The sequence below is a fragment of the Ischnura elegans genome, chromosome 12 (genome assembly GCF_921293095.1).
Source record: "Ischnura elegans chromosome 12, ioIscEleg1.1, whole genome shotgun sequence".
NCBI classification, from domain to species: Eukaryota; Metazoa; Arthropoda; class Insecta; order Odonata; family Coenagrionidae; genus Ischnura; species Ischnura elegans.
This window is the reverse complement of record NC_060257.1, coordinates 19,066,794-19,089,300: the sequence shown is the minus strand read 5'-3', so window position 1 is coordinate 19,089,300 and position 22,507 is coordinate 19,066,794. Positions and strand designations below refer to the sequence as shown.

The 22,507-nt window shown below is 40.5% G+C and overlaps 1 long non-coding RNA gene across 1 annotated transcript in view; it reads left to right on the top strand.

Moving 5' to 3' along the window:
* LOC124169266 overlaps window positions 1-21,891 on the top strand; it is a 120,674-nt gene extending 98,783 nt beyond the window's left edge. Inside the window, exon 3 of the long non-coding RNA XR_006867068.1 lies at window positions 21,808-21,891. This is a non-coding gene — a long non-coding RNA (uncharacterized LOC124169266). The remainder of the gene's footprint in view (window positions 1-21,807) is intronic.
* Window positions 21,892-22,507: the final 616 nt, after the last annotated feature.

Here is a 22,507-nt window from a genome sequence, read left to right as displayed (position 1 = left end):
AATAAGTGGCCGGAGCGAGTACGGAGGGGTTGCTTGAAGTCCTTACCGGAGTTAGGGATGTTGGGTAAGCGGGGTAGGGGAAGGAGAAGAAACAGGCTATACGGGTGGCGTGAAAAGAGGCTGGTCGTATGCCTGAGCTGAAGAATGTAATCGTGTAAGGAGACACGTGCTTGCAGAGGTGGCAGATATTGTCCCGCTTCCATGGAAAATCGACCTCAACCGGTGGTGGATCGCGTCCAAGGATAATATATGCAATCTTCGTTTCTGCGAATGCTACTGCGATTTTCACCTTCCTACGCTTCCTTCCCGTCCGTGTGTGGGGTGTCAGGTTGGAGGAAGCCTGTCTAGTTCGCAAGGAGGGGGAGGGTTATCGAGGGTTGAAACGTGCCATGTGGTAGTGGCGTGGTGCTGTGGTATAACCGACGCCCCTCTTCTCCACGCTTTCAAAATCGTTAACGGAGGGTGTAGAGTGTGCGGAGCGGAAACGGCCTGGGTCTGCGTGTGTTTGTGGAGGTGGGGGTTGATGGCTCATGTGCGAACACAGCTCACTCACTCTTCCAGAGCTGCTGCTCATGCAAAGTGAAGGGGATGGGAGGAAACCAGCAGGAAAAAAAAGGAACGTGTTTGCACTTACGCTTTGAGGAAAAACGTTGTTTGAAATTTTGATGACACACCAGCGTTCTGGATACGGAGATAAGGAGAAAAATTGTGATTATTCAGTTGTAATGTAATAATAATAACTCGTCTTTATTGTGAGAGATTGGGACTAGAAAGTCCCATATTCCATCTAACCGTCAGGATACATTGTAAAGTCACTCTTGAAATGAAATGCATTCAAATGATGATAATAGAGTATGCTGTAAAATAACAAGAAAATGCACATTGATCAAAGCTACATTTATTTAGTGTTTAAAGATGTGAAACAAGGCCTAAAATGAAATAAATATGCTTGTTAGGTTCCACACAATGTAATTTCAGTACCTAAGGGCGTTACATCTATTCCGTTGGAATATAAATGTATGAACTTATATCCCTTACAATAACCCCATGTCATGTTTAGCCTTTAGTGTCACCTGAAGCCCCAATCTGTATTTAATGTATGATTTTTTAAATGTTTAATAAGCAATGAAAATATATTATCATAATAATTATTATTATTGGGGTATATTTCCAATGTAAAAATATTTCAATAAGGAGACAAATTTGGTTTACAATAGTCTGCAAAATGTTACCATTGTCTTCTGAAGGTGATCCCACCAACAGGCAAAAGCCTGTGGGGCCAACTGAAGCTCTAATATGTACTTGTACCTATGACTTTGTAAAAATGATTATGGAGCAATACATATTATTATTTCGGCGGAGTAGGTGAAACTCGGTTTGGAATATTAAATTCTTTGTGTGGATCAAACGAAGTGTTTTAATTTCATTGTAAGTTAGAATGCAATCTCACCAAGTTACGCCTGAACACATTCAGTTTGTTAAGGCCGCTATACACGGTGAATTAGATCACGGCCACCATTGCCGATATCATGTGAGCAAAAATTGAACACAATGGTATTTTCATAGAATGGTCTTGCGGTCCATTCGCGATTTTTTCTGTTGTACAAAGCGAATGATTTCATTCGCATGATCATTCATCGTGTATAGCGACCTTTAGACGAGGCGGTGTCGTGTATAAATCCTCATTACCCGGGATACTGGGCCATATCGGCCCCCTCCTTTGCAATAACTCCACGAAATTTCACATTTTATTCTTTATGAATAATTTTTCATATAAAAAAGTATCACTGCATGTGGAGACCGTGCCCTCGCGCATAATGCATCGAATTCATACTGCATTTCTCGATTTATTTTCTTTATTTTTCTCATTTCGGGAGCGGCCTGGTCCAATTGCCCTTCCCCTTGTATAAGTCCCTGGACGAGGAAAAATAAGCTGCTCAAGTACCTAAAAATAACTACTATTCACAGGTTTACTTCTAGCGTACTTAAATTTGCGTTGGTAAATAAAATTGGTCGACATTTGTTTTCGACTCAGGGGTCAATAGCTGATGTTTTTATTTCTTGCAGATGCTAACGACCGTCGGCGAATAACCATACTTATTTACGCATTTAACCCTCCGGTTGACAACGATAACGAATGCCTGATAAAGTGGTTAACAATTGCATGAATATAATTTTTCACTTTGTGTTCTTTGTAACGTATCGAAAATTATCTTACACATCTCCTCATAAAAGGATGCCAATAATATTTGGCACCTGCCAAAAACCCTTGAACTGACTTGAGATGGCTAGTAGGATTTTAGGTAGATGTACATTATTTATTGTAGAGAGACGTCGAATCATGTATAGGTAATGGTTAAGTTTTCACGGCAGTATATTGTAGTGCATTCTAGTCACAAATGGCAGTCACCAATATTCTCACAAAATCCTCTATAGTCTCACTTTATCTTTGGGCTAGAGTGTTTAAATCAGACGTGTATACGACCTTTTTTTATGTAGAATTTTAAGAATGCAACAATCTAAAGACCATGGAGTATTTTAACTCGGTATGTCACAAACTATGTGATCACATTTTCAGGTGCAGTCTTTCATGTCAAAAAAACGATCTCCTCTACTTGGAAATTTTAATTGCATTACATTCAGAGTGTGAGGGGGGAGTTTGGAAAAGTAATTGGGCGTTCCTGGGATGCATTACTGCGAGACGTTTTTTTTTAGGGAGAAGGGAGTTACGGGAACTTGGAGAGGATTTCCACAGTACATGGGGTGGGTTGAGGGGGGAGGAATGGGAGATGATTTCTGAACCCCAGGGGAGAAAAGGGATCCATCCCCCTTCATAAAACATTTTCGGAAGGAGGAGTTTGAGCGAAGAGAACGAGGGGAGAATAGGGGAAGGAAGATTGGGGGAGAGGGGCGCGAAGGTAGGCACACTGAGGATGAAAAGGTGAAGAGGTAAGGAGATGGGAGAATTGTTGAGGATGGCTCCAGAGTAAGAAGGAGACTTGAGGCGTAATTCGAGTAGTTTTAGCTTAAAAAGTGTTCAATTATAGTTGTATTCTCAGTCAAGTCTTCGAAAAATTATTCCATATTTTATCCAAAAATACCGCGCGAAGGAAAATGAACTTATATATTTTATTAACAAAGTAAAATTTATTGGCCATTAAAAAAAATTGAAGGAAAATAAGTGGAGCATTCATGATCTGGATGTCGTCGGCCGTCAATCTCATACGATCATACAACTGGTAACTTCAGGCTTGACTCTGTGAAACCTCTCCATATTGGAAATGAAAGAATAAAACTTGTATTTAGATATACAAGTGGACCTCACAAATTTGTATTATTTTATTTCCCTATACAATTATGGTTGAAATATTTTCTATCGGCCTTATAAGTTGACTGCTATCTAAGTCTGAATCACACGATTATCCTGCCCACCCATTTCTAGGGATAGCTGAAGCGATCGCTTCAATGATGGTGGAAAAAATCACCGAATGCAGCGAGTGATCAATCACTAGCACGCAATATGCAAGAGCATTCCCGCATGCCCAACGATATGAACAGAGAAGACAAATATCCTCATCACCGCTTTTTGGAAGAACTTTGAGAAAACATTGACATCAAAATTTGCGTACGTATGTCGTCCAAAAACCTCAAGCGGCACTCGGTCTGAAAACATCAGTTGAAATACCAGCGAAACTCGTCAGAAAATAAATTTCGTCACGGTAAAACCCAGAAACTCAATTAGTCAGTGCGACAAATCTGTCTCGAACTTTCATATTCTCTTATTTATTCATCGTAATCTTCTACCTAGTGCATTGCTCCAAAGAGGTAGTATTTTTTGGCGGTGGATATTAAATTTTTAAGTGTTATGTTTACTGAGGGTCAGGTGACTTTTTTGTTTATAATAGTACATAGAATAGAAGAGCGTCTATTATGTTTCTCGTTTTATTGGAATTTCGTTTCTTTGTTTGAACGATAGGGCTCCTCATACTCGGGGGTCTCGATTTCCGCATAATTCGCCTGGAATCACTATCCCGTATGCAAGCAATAAATAATTGTCGATCTAATAGCATGAGGACGATTAGCATAAAATTATTTTTTCCTCGTATCAATGGGAACTGCTTTTTGCTTTCATTTTCCTATGACCTTTTGGAGTACAGGAATTCTATGCGTGAAAGAAACTCACTTCATCACCATATAAAGGCTCGTATTTCGCGTTTCATTTTTTTATGATTACGCTGTGCTAATGATGGAGAAAACAATCATGCCAAGCATTCTTGGAATGCTCTCAAAAGAGCCATTTTTTAAAGTGATTTAGATTTTAAAGTTTTTTTTCAGGTTTAATCTAGTGGAACTCTACTGTTACTAAATTAGAAGTTACTGGCAACTTTCCACAAATACTTTAATTTTACTTCACGACCGGTTTTAATACAGTTTGTAATATCTTCAAGTGGTGTGTTAAATATTTAAAATTAAAGTATTCATGGAGTTTTTCCAATAACTTATACGCCATGTTTCTCTAGCGTTTGTGTTTTCGAATTTAATTTAATCCTGCTAAAGGCTTGTATTGAGCAATGAATGCAATTCTGAATTTTAAATAATCATCTGCTTTTATCTATGTATAAATGATGTCATTTGTCGTCCATGGTGGTTTGGGAGTAGGCAGAAATGTTTTTTCCGATTTTTCGTGTGTTACGTTGGGGAGTTTTCGTGTTTTTCACCACCCTCTGTGTGGTTGCGTGCATTCGCACCTTGTTATCTGTGGAAAAATCTGTGGCCGGAACATTAGTAAGGGTGAAGGGAGCTAATGCGACCATTTATTAGCGGATAATGCGATACGCGTTTGTAATTAAAATGGAGTTGCCCTCTATGTTGCTATGCCACCAATAGACTAGAGACGAAGGCCTATAAATCTATTGTAATAGATACGAGTACATCGCTTTTCTTTTTCTTGTCTCATTACCTACTACTCAGTCTTTGCTTTCAATTTTAGCTCAATTTCCGTTCAATTTGAAGTTACTATAGCACAGGCACGTTCATGGGGCTAGGATGATCTCTCAATTATCAGTAATGTGGAAGATAAACGTATGCTTTGTCTGCTTGCTTAAACAGATAACGACTCTAGTTGGGTTTAATCGGTAATAATTGTACAAATATTTTCGTTGATTTTGCCAGATTCTGAACTTTATGCGGATATTATACCTTGTTTACGAAATTCTTTGTGTATTTTCATGACGAGACAAAATTAAAATAAAAATCTTTTCCATTGGTATCATTTTCCTGAAATTTATTCGTCTTTTATGAATTATGCATGTATTTATATTTTTTAGGGCAAGTGTGTGTCGTTAGAGTGATTTGACTACGGCCTGAAATATATTGAATTCGTTTATTGTTTGATGGAATAACAAAGTCCTCTCTCTAATACGTGTAGAAATGTGTTTACATCACTTGGCATTCATTATTGTGTTTCTATTTTCATTTATTTCGTTGAAATCGCTTTTTAAACCCCTTTTATGTTGTTTACTATTAAGCCTTGATGTCGCGTCTGCCGTGCCACAAGATGAAGATATATTTAATTACTAGCCGTTGGGAGAATTTAGTCGAGTATATTTATTTTGTGTTCTCGTGTTGTATGGAACGATGCACGCTTAGTGACAGGCACATGTGCACGAATGTATTCGTGTTATTTATGTTGTTATTAAATTTATACTATTTTATAACCAAGTTTTTATTGCTTGGTTGGTGATTGAATATTTAATCTTATACCACCGAAAACAGCACCATTGGCCTTTTACATTGGGGCTTTTAACTTTAAAATGAAGCGTACACGAACATCCATGTGAACATTCGAACCCGTGACCTCTTGCGTGGCAAGCAAGGACCCACCTAGGAATCGGTACTAGCCTTTTCAGATTTTCATAGGTACTTAACTATCAAACGATGGAGTACGGAATACTCGCGATTACTGGCAATGGATACAACTAGGATTGCGAGTTCAACGAATCGTGAGTGGAAGTGGATATCACTGGGAGTCACGAGCACTAAGTAATTGCATCTCAGTACCTGATACTGAATTGTACCAGGATCAGTTATACTCAGTTACCGGAAAGTAATCGTTTAGCCCACCTCTAGTCATCGGTCGTGTTGCCACTCAGTCCGTACGTTCAATTTGAACGCGAGGGAGCGTGTAAGAGGTGGGAAGGAAGGGGATAGCGGAGCACAGTCGGTTCGCTATGAAAGGGAAAAATTGAGAGGGAAGGAGAGAGAGGGGTTTTTATGTGTGTAGGGTGAGGGAGCATTGAGGATGTTCAGTGGAGGGGTTCGGGTGGAACTCATCGGCGTCGTCACAGCGTTCTTATCGATTCAGCCCGCCCCCGCTGCCCCCACCGCGAGCCTACCCTTTGCCCCCTCACTCCCTCCGGTCCCCTCTCCCATCAACCCCCCAGTTTTTTCTGTTCACCCTAAAAGTTCTCTTTTCGGGCACATATATAAACACACCCATCCACTCTCCCGGCACACATATATATATGTATTTATTCGTATTCAGGTATATGCTTAAATATTCTCCCGTTTCTCCCTTTAGTCTTTTTTTTTCATCTCCGGTGTTTCCCCTCCCCCCACGTCGTATCCCTACCTCCCCTCCTTTCCTTTCCACCTCCCCTCCTTTGCCTCACCACCCCTCTTGTGACGGCTCGGAACGAGTTATGCGGTTCGGCGAGGACTCTACCTCTCTCCCTCCATCCCCCCCATCCCCTTCATACTTCCCCTCCGCAGCCACAACAGACCGAACCAGCCCGACTCGGAACGCCACGGTCGTATCGTATATAAAATCCACCCCCGCTCGCTGGAAAACCACTCGTTGGTCGCCTCGTCTTCCTTCTCCCCTTCCTCTCTATAACTACATATTTCCCCGTATGCCACCTCTAGGGTGTGTGGCAGGGGATTATTTTTTATTAATTTCTGTCGGTAGTTTCAAGGAAGCGCTAGCATAAGATCATGGCAGCGTTGCATTCGACCGTTGGGAGCTTGCGGGAAAATGGAAATGTGCCAAATAATGTATGTACTTTGGGGTGTAAAATTTTTGCTGTTTTTTTTCTAATACGGGGTTATCAGGGGCTTGCTGTGGTACGGTAAGGCATAGAGTAAACGAGTGATTTCACGAATTATATGAAGTGATTTTTAATCCCTTTATATAATTCGCGCAAATCTCCCTCTCATGTTCAAGCTCTGTAGCGTGTTTACTTTGCGTCTTTTACATTTGCATAGTATATTGTTGTCCTGAACATGGTTTGGAGGGTGCTATGTAATACCAGAAATATTCGCGGCAGAGGCTCTTTCATAGAAAACACTGTAACTTTCATTCAATTTGAAAACTGTAAAATTCTCCGCGTTCCGCCATTATCGCTAGTGCATGAGGATATACATGTACCGTGCACAGTGGCGTAGCTGGGAATATCTATGGTGAGGGGGATGAGGGGACCTTGGGAGGTGACCCTCCCCCGCAGTCCGGGAAAATTTTTGAAAAATGAATTCATCATGCCTGAAAATACATTTTACATCATTTTGGCCCTTAAAATTTGGGTTTAATTTAAAGTTTAGGCTAAAATTTATTATATAACAAAACTAGACAATAGTTCTAAGTATGTTTTTATTTCACTGACAATGAGGCATTGGGGGGGTATCTATCCCCTTATTCCCCCCATAGTTACGCCACTGACCGTGCAAAACCTTTTATGGAATTTTGTTGAAATGACACATTGCAATATTTCCACTCTATAAGTGGAAATATTGCAATGTGTCATTTCAACAATATTACGAACTTCCACCACATCGTGCCTAACATCATACAAGATACCTTTTATGGAAGTTTTGTTTCTGGAGAAGTAGCTGTTTGGACGTTTAACGTGGGAAGGTCTTTTTGGGGAATTTGGTCTTCTCAATGTTCTGCGAGCCTACCTCTTGGGTTTTAACCAGGGATTGGCTAATTACCAGCGTGCAGTACGCAATACTCTACATCCGCGTTTCATAAGGAGTGAAAATAATGTAATAAAAATAACACGCTTACATCTGTGCTGGCGGTTTGAGCTCCCTCGCTCCATACAGCAGAAGCCACAAAATACCTTACATCGGAAGCTGAATTTTTCTAGATGCTACAAATGAAAACAAGTCTATCCATGCAAGGTTAGTCTAAAAAAAGGGTTTATCGCTAGCTAAGAAATTTCGGTCAAATAATACTCAAACGTAATGAGAAAAATGACTTGTAGATGCAAGAAAAAAATCAAGTGGAAATAAAAAGAATATGCAAATAGACGTCTGAGCAAGTGCCGCCATTAATTGTATGGATTGCGAAACTCTTAATATTCCTGATATTGCAAATAGAGAAAAAAAACATGTTGTGTCTCCCTGCTTTAAATTGTGCGTTTCAATACTGTTCGCTTCTAATACAACACTGAACATTTTGAACTAGATGCATTAATATGTCCACTCTCGCTAGTATCCGTGGAAAAAAAAGTGTCCCCTGAAATGTCGAAATAAAAACTTACAATTTTCCACGAATATAAACTTTTATTTATTCCTTGGTTTTGATGTTATTACGTCATCTTCAAGGCACAAAATGGTTTGGTGTGAAGAAGATGTTGTATTAACATTTAAACTTAAGTCGGAATAGAAGTTTAAAATCGTGGAAAATTGCAAGTGTTTGTTTCCATATGGGAAAATTCCACTCCATCACGCTTGGTTCTTCTAGTTTTAACCAATCTCAAGATTTTTTACCGTTTTGGAGGTGGAGCTCTTCAGTCGATCAAGTTGGGAAGATCGTCATGAGGGATTAGCGTGGAATGAAGCGGTGTGTTGAAGAGAAGATGAATTGGCGGTCGGAAAGAGGGAATCAATCGCGGCGATAGGCTTCGATATGATGGACGGCCTATCGCATTATCTCGCCCCGGTCCCCGGCAACATCCGCGCCGCTAAGCCGCCTCTCCCCGCCACGCCCCACGCCAAATGCTGCTACCTTCTGCCTCGAAATGCGATATCCACACCCACCCACGCGGGCTCGTTCTATGGGCGATTTATGCCCCCAGTTTCGATGGCCAAAAATTAATGGAAGTGGTCTCCAATGAAAGATCAGTATCTATATCTGCGTCTCTTTGGTTTATTTTCAACCAAATTCTGAAGGAATTCAGATTTTCGCAGTTCACTCGATTTTTTTATGTTCACTTGACCTCCAATTTTGATCAACTATTAACCAGGAGCGGATACAGAAAAACTCAAGGGGGGAGGGGTGCAAAAGATATCTTGAGTTACCTTTACTTTTATCGGGACAAAAAATAATCAAGTCACATGCAGAGTTTTAGAAAATTTGAATGTAAGAGATTATACACACATACCAGAAAATACCATTTTATGATATAAAAAAGTTATAACTGTGGTTCTGCAATGCTTGGCAATAGGGACGGCCCCGCAAGGGGGGGGGGCGCCTCCCATCCGCCACTACTATTAATTGTCAATAATGGTCTTATATCATAGCTGGTAGTGGATTTCCGGCGATTTTTCTTCGAGCGCTATCTTTGATTATCAGTAGATATTCTTTGGCCATCGGTAATAATTTAACATTCGCCAAAATCGACCCTCGAAATAAAATTGTCACTGTCGATCATCGAATTAATATTTTATAAGCCTGCAATGGATAGTCGAACTTACCATAAGACGACGTATAGACAGTGGCATGAGTCACCGATGGTTATCGAAATTTATCGAGACTCTTGATGATTTCCAATAATGGAGCGTTATAATTTCGATTAATCGAGTTGCATGGTTTCTTAGAATCGAAGTAGATAATTTCAACAATCATACCCACTATTGGCAATTCCATTCGGTCGATAGATTATTAATGATATGATCATTTCGATTTGTCGGACGGTATAATTTAAATTTATTTGAATTAATGATAACAGTTAATCGAACACGATGATTTCGATCAATCGTGGCCGATGTTTTCGATGTATCGAGCGAGATGATGCCGATCAATCTCACCCCCGAAAAAACGCACCCACGGCAGAGTGCCACTCACGCACTCTTTGCGTTTATCTCCGCACAGTGGGGTGAGTTTGATCACAGAGAGGGTCTCTCGTCAGTACACAGCAAAGCCTCGCCCGCGCACACAGATGCGGCAGATGATGTGAAGAGGGATGGGCGGTTGGGTTGTGCGGGTGGGCGGTTTCGACTCCTCCCCTTCCCCAGCCGCTCCCCCTTCCCCAGGCGGCTTGTGCACGCCGTGTCCGACCACACCCACCCCGTTCCCACCCACTCCACCGCTGTGGTGACTATCCACTTCCTCTCTTCTCCTCTCTTTCTTCTTCCCTTCACTCTCGCTTGCCAGATAAATATCTCTCTCTCTCCCCAAGCCTCTTTCCGTCTCACTCTTATTATAACCTCTCCCCCCCTACGAAGTTTCCCTCTCGGAAAGAAGAACCCCACTGTATCCGAAGCACTTTCCTCCCTCCCTCTGCGCAAGATGTTTTCATCTGCCGGGATGAACTTTGAAGGATGCCTTGGATATATTGCGAGTCGAAAACCGTTTTTCGTAGACAAGGATAACCCCGAAGACGCTGGTTTCATTATACCTACTTCCTTACCTACTTACTTTACTTTTCGCGATCAGACCCAGAGTTCCGCGAAATGATGCAACTAAGGCTTTCCATTCTCTTATGTCATCTGCTGTATTCTGCCAGGTTTCTAGCTGTAGCAATTCTTCTCTTAACCCCATCTATCCATATTTTTCGGGCCTCCCCCATTGGTGTCCTTCTTTCTATTGTATCCATTGCCATCCTAAGAAATCTTTCTCCGCTCATTCTAATCGCATGCATAGGTCATTATAATCTCCTACTCCTTAACACTCCTATAATGTTCAGTTCTTGATACAGGTTACATACCTACTATGTGACCTAGGGATGCTCAATCGAATTAAATCTCAAGGATCAATGGTTAGATCAAAGTTCGTTTGTTGTGATCCTCGTTTCGAGCCATATAACTTCGAAAAAGGTAATACTAGCATTGTCTTATCCTACCAATCTTAGCAAGCCATCTTACCTTCGATGATCTTAGCATTTTCTTCGAATTCCTACAGCGTGCGTTGGCTTTTGTTGACAACAGTTCCGCTGACAATGCAGTCTTCTCCCAGGACGAAAATCGTAAAACTTCATCTTACTTTTTATTTTTATTAAGTCAGTATAGAGGTCGGAGTGCGAAGTGGCTTACGGAAAGGTACTGGCACCCGTGATGATTTTCCCTTGTCGCTAATTCTGGGAAGCTGTACCCCCGCCTAATCAAACAACATACGGATTGTATTACTGAGTGAGTGAGAGAAAAAACCTGTCCCTTCAGCCATCATAGGCCTCGTTAGCATTAAATTAGTAGGACGGTTAGTCAATTGCAAAGAAGAATATTTCATCCATCGCTGCTGGGAATTTGTTCTTTAGATCGTGACAAACTTCGAAGTCAAATGACTTCAGTATCTTCTATCGGTGTTAAATTACTTTTTTGGCATGAATGTGTATGGTTGTATTTCTAAGAACACATTTCTATTACTAAGAAGCTCACTAATGAGTTACAGTAATCTACCGGTTAGGTTGGTTTTAGTAACAGTCGGAATATATTTGCAATCCTATTTAATCGTTGATAGACCTTGTCAGTTCAGGCAAGTCCATTACTCATTGGGAATGACTTATATTTCTTCATCCTATTCGTAGATCCAAGATTCTTCATCGGATTTATCGCTAATTTAGTTTGAATGCAACTGAGGAAGGTTCATGAAATGTTTACCCGATACTTGCCTGGAGCGTTTGACGTCTGGGTGCATATAGCTCGGGTGGCATTAGTCTTGGCAAATTAAATGCGTAGAATGCCGTTTGAAGTCACAACTCAATGGCGGAGAAAGATGCCAACTTTTAAATCCCATTCGTCGGATCGTGAAACATCTGAAACCCGAGTCTTCCGCTAATGGCTCATTTGCATTTCAGCGTCCCCTCTTCGAACCCCTAGCCTTTTAGTGCCTCCAACCCCGTAGCTAGTGGGATATCTCCCCTTTCCAAAAGACGCCCTGCGCCGACGAACTAGGAGTCGCGGCAGGAAATAGAGGGAGTGGTTCAGCTATACGTTTGTTGTCTTTAAAGAACCGTGTAGTTCGGAACGCGGAGGCTGTGAGCATGGGATTGGACTCATCATCAGCGCGTTTGTAGTCTGTCTCCCATTAGGAGACGCTTCTGCCATTCATTCATTCTCTATCTTTCAAAGCGCTATGCAGTACACTAATCTGTGCACTACTGTCTATATATATATGGATGTGAGGTATAAAGTGGGATGTGCAAACATATATTTCGTATTGTTTTCACGAACGACGTGTAAAAGCTAGGAAAAAAACTCGAAACCTTCTATCATAGTGTAGTGCGAGAACGTTAGTGTAGCATTGTACTCTCGAATTTGTTTATGCATGATTTTTTGTGCGAAGATAATGACCATTCTTTGCAGCTATTACGTGGTATAGTTTTTTGGGAGAGGAACTGCATGAGTACATGTAGAAAAAAAGTTTTAATTCTGACTTTCCTTAATATCAACGCGAAAATCAAAAACGTCTGGTAATCAGTGCACAGAGATCCAGAGCGACACGGAGAAGTTTATCTGAGAACCTCACTATGTTTCCATATAGGTACGACATAAATGATAAAATAAAATATATATTTTGCCAAATAGATAAGTATAGGAATTGTTGAGATAAGTATTAGTTAGGATAAGTATTGGCCCGATTAAAAAGGCATTTAATAAATTATATATGGAACTAAGTCGTTACTAGAATAGTCGAATTACTTTAAGGTGCATTTTTTTGTAAACGGATGGTGCCACTGCACGATTCTTGAGATGGCTTGCTGGGTACTATATAGATGTTTATGTGTACATAAATTCTCAGCTGTTCATCGTGGTGCTCTTTGCGCTTGTGGTTCAGTTTCCTAGTGAAAACAACTTCTATATACCTATAATTAATACCACGGCTTCAGTTTATGGACCAAATAATGCAGGATGTTGGATGCAAAAGCTACTAGGAATTGAATAGGAAGGCGGATTGACGAGAAGAATGGGGAGTGCTAACCATTCAAGCTGCTGCCAACCAATCTTAGGATTGAATACCAGTGGAAGAGGGCCAATAATAATAACTTCATTCTATCCATGAACCCTTTTCCCTATCTTCTTCCTACTTTCCAATGCGACCTTTGGATCCCCTCAGTCGGAGCTCCATCGAAAACCTCTCCTTCTCCTTATCTCATCCGGGTAGCCTCTGTAAATTTTCCGCACCTGCCGGGATTTGAAACTGGACCTCCGGAGTGCTTAAGCTAGCACTTGAGCCGCCGTGCTAATCCGAGCCCCCAGATATGTGCCTCCTTTGGTCTCGTCGGTGGGCTTTATGCGTGAGTGTGTGTATTCACACGCACACGTCCCTTGTCCCTGGAGGTTTTTCACCCGTCCCACAGCCTCTTGGAGTCAGCCAAGCGGAGCACACGAGGGGTCGGTCGCTCGGTCCCTTCCTTCCAAGTCCGTTCCGACCGCCACCCGTCCGGAGGGTGTGTCGAAAAGGCTGTTTTACTAGAGGGTAGGGGGAGGTATTTCAAGGGTGAGGGTGGTATGGCAGAGAGAGGATTGGCAGCGAGTGGAAGAAGGCCTGTGTAGGTGACGGTAATGGCTGGGTGAAAGAGTGGTTAACGGCGGTAGGTGCCATGGTTGGTTTGGTTTGGGGTAAAAGGAGGAATTTTACAGTAGACACACGCAGCTGTGTAAAGGTTACTCCAGGAATTTAAGTTTTCCTACCTTGAATTTAAAATGCGTTTCTTCATCCAGAAAAACATGCTGTAGGATAGTGAAATTTGATTGATGTACATTGAAAGAAAGCGAGTATGATTGTGCGAATGTTTAGGTTCCTTGCTTTGGTTGGTTTGGTCGGAGCATTTAGGAGTCAACGAATTTTACAAAACCCGGTCGCAGCCTTTAAAAGACCGTTTTACGTCGGGAATTTAGTTTACCTAAGCTGTATGCCCTGAGGTACAGTGAAATTCACATGGTAAATTTGCGACTACGACAGCGCAAATGGTAGGTGCAATGTCGCGGTTGGTTTCATCGAAGCATTTTAAGCGTAGAGAATTTTCCAGTATTTTCTCGAGGATTAATGAAGGCCGTTTTACACAAATTTTTCGTACATTCTATTGTATGTGTTGCGGCGCAGTGAAATTTACTTGGTTTTAGTTGACAAAAAGTGGCTACGAATAAGAAAATTGCAGGTTCACTGCCATGGTTAGCTTTAACGGAGGATTTAGGAAATTGGAAATTTTATACTACACGTACGTAGCCTTAAAAATGCCGTTTTACACCAATAGCAAAAACCTACGGTTCGACCAGTCTTAGAGATACCTACCCAATATAGCAAACAAAAGCGAAATACGTGTATTCGGACACATTCGTCGGATTTCCAGCCAGATCAAAGGAATAGTCTCCGACATGTTTCGGCAGCTACCTCAGCAGCATCTTTCAGGGATTTCTAGTTTACAACGATGTCACACTTTCCAACCGTAGTTTCGTTACAGGGTAGCACAGTAATATAATGTAACACCATGATAATTTTAATGTGTAACTACTTGGTAATGTTACTCTGAAGCGAAATCATGGTTGGAAAGAATAAAACCATGTGGAAACTGCAAAGTTATTTATTCAACTCGTACGATAAAGGTTTTCCACCAAACCACGCCCGCTACTATTAATTATAACTTCATTTATTGTTGAGATTAAGTTCATCGATTCATGTTTGAAAAAGGATAATGAGAGCAGCGGTTGACGTGCTGGATAGATGGGCACGGGAGTCATCCAGCTTGGGTTTTGTTGAGGAGCTGGGAGGATTTTGTGAAGCTGCAACGAAGAGGGCTTTTGGTCGGTCCCCAGAGGTGGAGGGGGAAGAGCCGTGCTGGAGGGGAGATTCTGGTTTGCAAGAGGGCTGTCGGTAGCTCGGGGGAGGGGTAAAAAGCTTTAAGGCGTGAGACGTGTACTGCTGTCAGCCCCTGGAGGCGGAAATACGAGGAGGATGGGGCCCCATCGCATCTTCCAAGCTGGGGATATATACCGACAGACCGGTCTCCCCACACCCCGACCTCCCGCTTGCAGCTCGCTGTCTGTCTCGGTGTCGAGAAGGTTTAACAGTGCACTCCCCCCATCCCTTTCTCTTTTCGGCTGGCTCCACGCAGTCCAGCGCGCTCGCAAACCCGAAGTAAATGTTGAACGATATCGACTTACGAGCTGCTTCCTTAAATATGTCATTAATGAATTCATGCTTGTGAACTCTTTGAGCAAGAAGGCAGTCAAAACGTCATTTTCGTCTCATGTGTGGATCGGAAAATAGCGAGTTTTTACCTTTACATCCATTACAAAGAGCGTTATAATTTCACATAATTATTGTGAGATCGCTTCGATACGACTTACTTAAAGACTATTTTGATAAATAAATCCGTTTTGTTACTACGAAGCCATGGGCGTACCCAGAATCAAAACTAGGGGGGCAAAACTAGCTGTGGTCGTTCAAGTCGTAACTTTTTTGCACAGAAAAGGTTAATGAAACCAAAGTTTTTAAGGAAATTTTGTTAGCAATTTATTGGTTTTTATAATTATTTGCTTGAAAAAATAATGATTTTTATTTTAGTTCCATGTCTTATACCAATATCATTTTTCTTCGAAAGGAAAATTTGTTCAAAACTATTGTTTTTGAACTAAATTTATTTTCGCTTCTAGAGGGGGGTGGGGCAGTTGCCCACCCTCCTCCCCCGCTCGCTACGCCCATGTAAATGCTGTGCAACCATACGTTTACTAGAATAGCGTACTGATATTCCGTTACAATAAAGTAATATTAACATGAAAATAGTATGCATCTCACCTGTGAACGAAGAAATAAAAGAGCTGCAATTTTACGTTGCATGTTTTAAAATACAATGAGCAGTCTTTTAGATATTGTTATTTTTTTAACTCGGGTGACAGAATTTCGTAACGGATAGCAGAATGGTGTTACGGAGAGGGGAGTATGTGGAGGGGGATGGTTTGTGCCCCGAGGGTCGTTTGAAAGGGAGGGTGCGTGTGGGGTGGTTTTTTTATGGCGTGGATGCATCATCCCCTCGTCTTCGTGTGGACGTTGCTGTTTTCATTCCGCTCGTACGCCACTTTATCCACTCCAGAAGACCCCCTCTCCTTCCTCAGCCATCCGATTCTCGACGATTTCGCGTCCCGAGGAACAATGCTGTCTATAGCTCACTTTCGTCTGTTCTGTTTTGTTTTCCTCCGTGTGTGCTGTTGTTGTTTTTTGAACGACGTTTTTGTTTGTGGGTTAGGGATCTGTAGGAAGAGGTCAACGTTTTCTCGTGGACCCTCTCCTATGTTGTTTTACGTGGCCGCAATTTGATCAGTTTTGATTTGATTTGATCGAATCTATTCTTCTGAGTACTTTTTTGTTTCTTCAAGTAATTCGAGATTGCGCTATGAATTGTTGGTGTCTGATTTGCCGAGTAAACACAGTGTGTTACGTAAAGATTAAAGTTGCCAATTCAGTAGGTCAATGAAATGCCATTTGCTAATCAGGAATTAGTTCTTTCCATCAATAATAATAATAATATATAATTCCAAAAAATTTTGGATTGATTTCATCAAATCTATTCTTCGTCAACCTTTTTTTAAGTTCCCTATGAATTGTTGGTTTCTGATTTGTCGAGAAAACATACTATGTCAGGTAGAGATGAAAGGTGGCATTTCAGTATGTTAATTAATAGTCATTCTTTGGTCTGTAATTAGTGCTTTCAATCAGTAATAATAATAATTCCAAAACTTTTGGCTTGATTTATCGAACCTATTCTTGGTCTACCTTTTTTCATGTAATTTCCCTAAGAATTTTTGGTGTCTTATTTGTCGAGCAAACACAGTATGTCAGGTAAAGATTAAAATTGGCAATTCAGTAGGTTGATTAAATGTCTATTACGGAATTTGTGCTTTCAATCAATACAAATATACAATTATAAACTACCGGTTCGTAAAATCTGAATTGTAGTGGTAGCCTTTAATGAATGCCGCTTCGTCGATAGCATTTTTTTCAAATGAAAAGACGGAGAAATTTTCCTCGTGGCTTACTTTCCTCATTTGTTTGCGTTCCAATTCCAGGCTAATTCGCTGGAATGTCGAGATTTTTTTCATGGAGCTTTTTTACGACTGCAGTACCATGACTTATTTCCAGCAGTATTTCAGTAAGTTGAATAGCGTAATAATTTTGGTTTTACATTTTTAACTTTTAGGGATCTAGGTAACTCTTGAATGTTTCATGTTGGCATGACTCATTTTTTGATTACTTAAGTTTTGAATATTTGAGCAATTGCTAGAACAACTCTTTCTACCTTTCCATTTCCTTGATCCAAAGTACTCTGTACCATTAGTGTTACCTTGTGTCATACAGAACGACGCATACTTTATGTAGGCTCACACCTCCTGAATACATGAGCAAGTGTTATGGGTTTTTGTTTTTGTTGTGGAATTCGGTAACGTATGAAATGTACTTACTGTATATTACTCTGCGCCTTGTCTTGTCTCGCAAAGAGCAATCATGTTTTTATTTGGAATCCGTTGTGTAGTCCACAAAATATTGTCTGTAGGTGAAAACCTACCCCTGCCAAACACTCTTTGTGTGCTTTTCAGGGTATTATGTAGATTTTGATGGATTTGCTGCTCTTGTGCACGCGTGAACTCGTTCACTCCGTCGTCCTTCTCGCTGCTGACGCCGTGTTATTACGTGGAACGAGTTTGACGGTCCAAGAAGAATGGCTTCTCCCGTCCCGAGAGAGAGGAGTGAATTCCTTCGGCTGCTTATCCCTCTCTCTCCTCTTCCTTGACGGGCTGTGATTTTCTTTCCTAATGGCCGAGCTCCTCGTGCCCTCCGGGCGTTAACAGACCGCGGGGACTTTAAGTGGGTATTTACGTCCAGTGTCCTTAATTTCGCCATTACTCTCCAAGCGGTGTTTCCCGGAAACCCGGCGGCTGAACTGACTTGAAGGGATATCTGCAATTAAAATAAGGGTATATTTACTTTAATGCTCCTTTCTTCTTCTCCTTGTGAGTGGGAACGCCACCTCAGCATCGATATATCGGACTTCTCGATCTTTTTGCCGATGCATCGAAAATATCGAGCGGAAAAAATCGACAATCGAATCGATTTTTTAAAACACACACTAGGGGGGATCCATCGATTAAGTGAGGTGTTTAGGGGGGGGGGGGGCGTCAAGCCGATTCTCACCAAATCTCACGAGGGGGAAAGTGGGGGTCCTGGCAAGTATCACGTAATTCTTTCCCACGAGAAACAGCGTAACATGTGGTTTTAGACTACGATGTTAGTGCTCTTAAATACTAGTCTTAATAATCATAGTTAAACAATTTTTTTCATTATTCCAACGCGATAAAACATAGATTAACGTGTTTACGCTGAAAAGACACATTTTGAACAATCTCACGGGAGATTAGAGGGAGGGGGTGGAGCCAAATCTCAAGATTCTCACTACGGGAGAAGGGGTGTCCAAAAATCGCCAAAGTTACCTCACGTAATTGATGAATACCCGCCCAATAACACTGATGTCGTGAAAAAGAAATTCGGGTGCAAATCTTTATATTTTCAATCGATAAGGGATATCTGCAATTATTGTACGGGTGTATTTACTTTAATGCTCATTTCTTTCTCTCCCTCCGAGTGAGAATGGCACCTAATCATCGATCTTCTCGGACTTCTCGTTTTTTTTAAGGATGAATCGAAAATATCGAGTGGCAAAAATCGACTCTATCGATTCGATGTTTTGAAAACACGCGAAACGACAATCTGGCGTCGTAAAAAAAGAAAATTCTGTTGCTTTGCTTTATTTTTTAAATCCATAAATGACGTATATCTGGGCATCACAAACGTTTACGGATACAATATACAATTAAGCCTTTATTATTCCTGCGATCTATCCTTCTTGTTTAGCAATACAGCAAGACCGTGGCAAACAGGGGTTAAAAATTCCCCCGAAATGTTGAGAAAAATATATGCTTTGTGTATCTACTCCAAGTAAAATCCTCACTAAATAAATATACCCCTCCTAAACCCCCCGAAATTTTTTGTGTTGAGTGCGTTAGAATATAGGTAATGGGTTTATGTTGGTATATTATCTACAAATGTCTTTTGCATTAAATACCTTGGATATGAAAGCTCTGCAAGAAGAACATTCAACGCTATTCAGTGGATATGAAAAATTCAATTTTATTCATTGTAGCGAAAATTCAATAGATGAAAACAATCGTCGAGGAAAAGGGAGGTCTCGAATGGAATATGTAAAATAGGTAAGGAGGGATGTGAAAGAGAAGTAATTCGTAGGTTTGAAAAGATTAGCTGATAAAGGAATTGAGTGGAGAGCTGCGTCAAACTCTTAGGAACGTTGGCCAGTGATGATGATCTACATCTGCATTATACCCTGCGAGCTACCTCTAGGATGTTTATCAGAGGGTGACCAATCACCAACATGTAGCATGCAAGAGGACCGCCACATGCTCACCGCACGAAATATTATTCATATTAGAAAAGTATACGTGCATATTCATGTAAAGACATAACTTGCTAGTGGTTGGTACTTCCTATAGAAAATCCATGTAAGGTTAGAACTATGGAAGAAAAAAAAAACATGCTCATGATGATCGAAAAGTCGATGTTTTTGGCATCAATTATGAATAAGCCTTGTATTTTAAAAACATCGCAAAATCGGCTTCTCGATGTTTTGCAGCCGATGTTTTATCCCTACTCCGGGGCCTAATTCGCGTAGTCACTCATCCGGTGCTTTGGTTCAGTTCCAACTTCGTCTTTGTCCTCTCCCACTTTGGCGTGCTTTTATTTCAACCGCTTCGGGCGGTGACTAATGGGATTGCTGTCCTCTTAGGAACTAGGTTTTTCTTTCTTTTTTTTCTGCGAGAACGCATCTTAAACATGGGCGTCCGAACGCTGGCGGCTAACCTGTAATTTATTTGATAGCCAGCACTTTTTGCTCCCTTTTCCTCGGGCGTGTGTGATCGCTGATGGAGAGCGGCGGTAACTTATTCTAATCGATGCAGACTTGACTCCCATGACGTCCGCTCGCCGGAGTATGTCACTACGCTCATATTTAAGCATGACGGAGCGAGGGAAATCTCAGGGTTTCCTGCTTGTTGTGTAAATTTCCTTTGCTTTTTCACCGTTAAGTATTGGAGGTGTTGATGGCTATAATGGGTCGAGTTTAATGTGCGTGGATATTCAATATTGTCATATTTTCGTCCTGTATATATATATTCCTCACTGTCCAGTGTGTGTAAAGGAATATGTTTGGGCTGTGGATAAAGTTCTCTCGGGTTTGCAAACGAGTAATATAATCCATTACGTCCGATGTTTCGAGGTGCGTGACATACCTCGAAACTTCAGAATAAAGGAACCCGGTTGTAATCTCGAGAGGTCTTTATCCCGTCAATTCGCCGGAAATCACCAGATCATTCTTCATATATGAGAAACGTTTCACTAGGCTAGGAGATACAAGTCGTAATAAGGTTTTTTGGTGCTACGAAATCGTCACGAAAGATCCTAATTTATGGCTAATGTGCACAGGATTATGTTTCTCTATTCATTCATGAGATTCAGGCGCCATTGTGTGGAAACGTAGCATAACCATCACTTAGGCATGAAAAACTTGCCAACTCCACGAAATAAAAAATCTGCCGAGGAAGCTGTGAAACTGAATATGTTGTAGACAATAGACGAAATATGGATGTAATTATTTTTTATGCAGTTTAAAAATAATTACGCCCAACTAAGAATGATATATGTGTAACCGCAAATTTAAATCTTCTGGATAATACTGAGATGGTTTCTTTGAACTCGTTCTCTTCGAAGAGCTCGGCCGGCGTGCTTCAAAATAAGTTTGTTAGTCTTTTACGATATTTTTACTGATAGTTACCCTGTTATAGACATCACCATATCGTGGAGAATCCTAATTCCGGAAGCATCCGTTGTGAAAAGCTTTGAAAGTCAGGACATTGTGTCCAGAAAGAAATAGAATTGTAGGGAAAATGATAAATGTAGAAAAGTAATGTTTTTTGCGAAATTCAAATAGTATTGTTTCCTCAACCTCATATTCATACAGTTAATATATGAGCTCTCCGTGTTTTAATGGTGGCCATTGTCATTTGTTGGAACTGTTGTCTCGTTATCTTAAGTGAATAAGTTTAAGTAAAATAATCCAACATAACATCTCACTAAGAAGGATATTAGTGTATCTTCTTCAGCTCGTCATGAAATTCATCTTATATTGCTGCAATGTTCGACGTTATGCTATTCACATTTTTCAGCCCTGTTTTAATCCAATTTATATAATAATTTTGATTAATTCCATTTTTCATATGTAGCTTCATTATCATATTTTTGAAACTTTTAGAGATGTTAATATTCTGTAAAGTAGATGGAGTGGAACATTATTCTAAAAAATGGAAAGTAATTGAAAAGGCAGGGAAATACAGCTCATGATAATTTATTTATTTTCAAGAATTACGTTGGTTTTATTTATTTTTATCGCTGAACTGATTTTCGGTGCAGTTTAAAATTTAAATATTTGACTGCATGTGTGTTTCGAACATAAATAAATATGCTGGGCGATAGCCGTTGGTTCACATTTGGTTACCAAATGAGAGATAATTTGTTTTATCTATTTTCAGGTTTACCAAGGAGGATCACCTACTTTCCAGCGTGGACTGTGGAATAAGTTTGGGATATGTTTATTTTTCACAAGATGCGGAGATACACGCCATAATAAGGTTTGTTGGATTTGGATTAGAAGATTCAGATATAAATTGAAAAATATTTTATTAACATATTTAGGCACCCTAAACTCGTCTTTTTCTCTCTATTTCATTAGTTTTTGTAGAAAAGATGAGATCATTGTTCAGTTAACTAGACTGGTGAAGTTGAAAAAATCCACTTACTTGTGGACCGCAAAAGCGCAATCTTCGCGGAAGTATTGCTCATGAATGCCTTTTTAGTCATTCAAAAAACTTTTAGGCCATCATGATGTTGAAAACTCTTTGAACGATATACGAAAAATTCCCATGAATTTTCTTTTACCTATCGTAGAGTGGCGTGTCAACGTTCATTTCAAGTCCTTCTCGAATAATCCAATATCATTTTTCAGTAGTGCCCACTGAAAATGTTTGACTACCTTTTGGACAGTGAATAAAGTTAAGTTAATTTGCTAATCTCCCATTTGATATTCCGCAAACATTTGTATTGCCCGTCTTCGAATTCCGTTACAAGAAATGTTTCTGAAGCTAGTGAGCAGTAATTGCTTCCCCTGTTGATTCACATGCTCATAGAAATATTTGTCGTCCCTGTGTTTTATATTGCTGCTCTTGGGAAGCA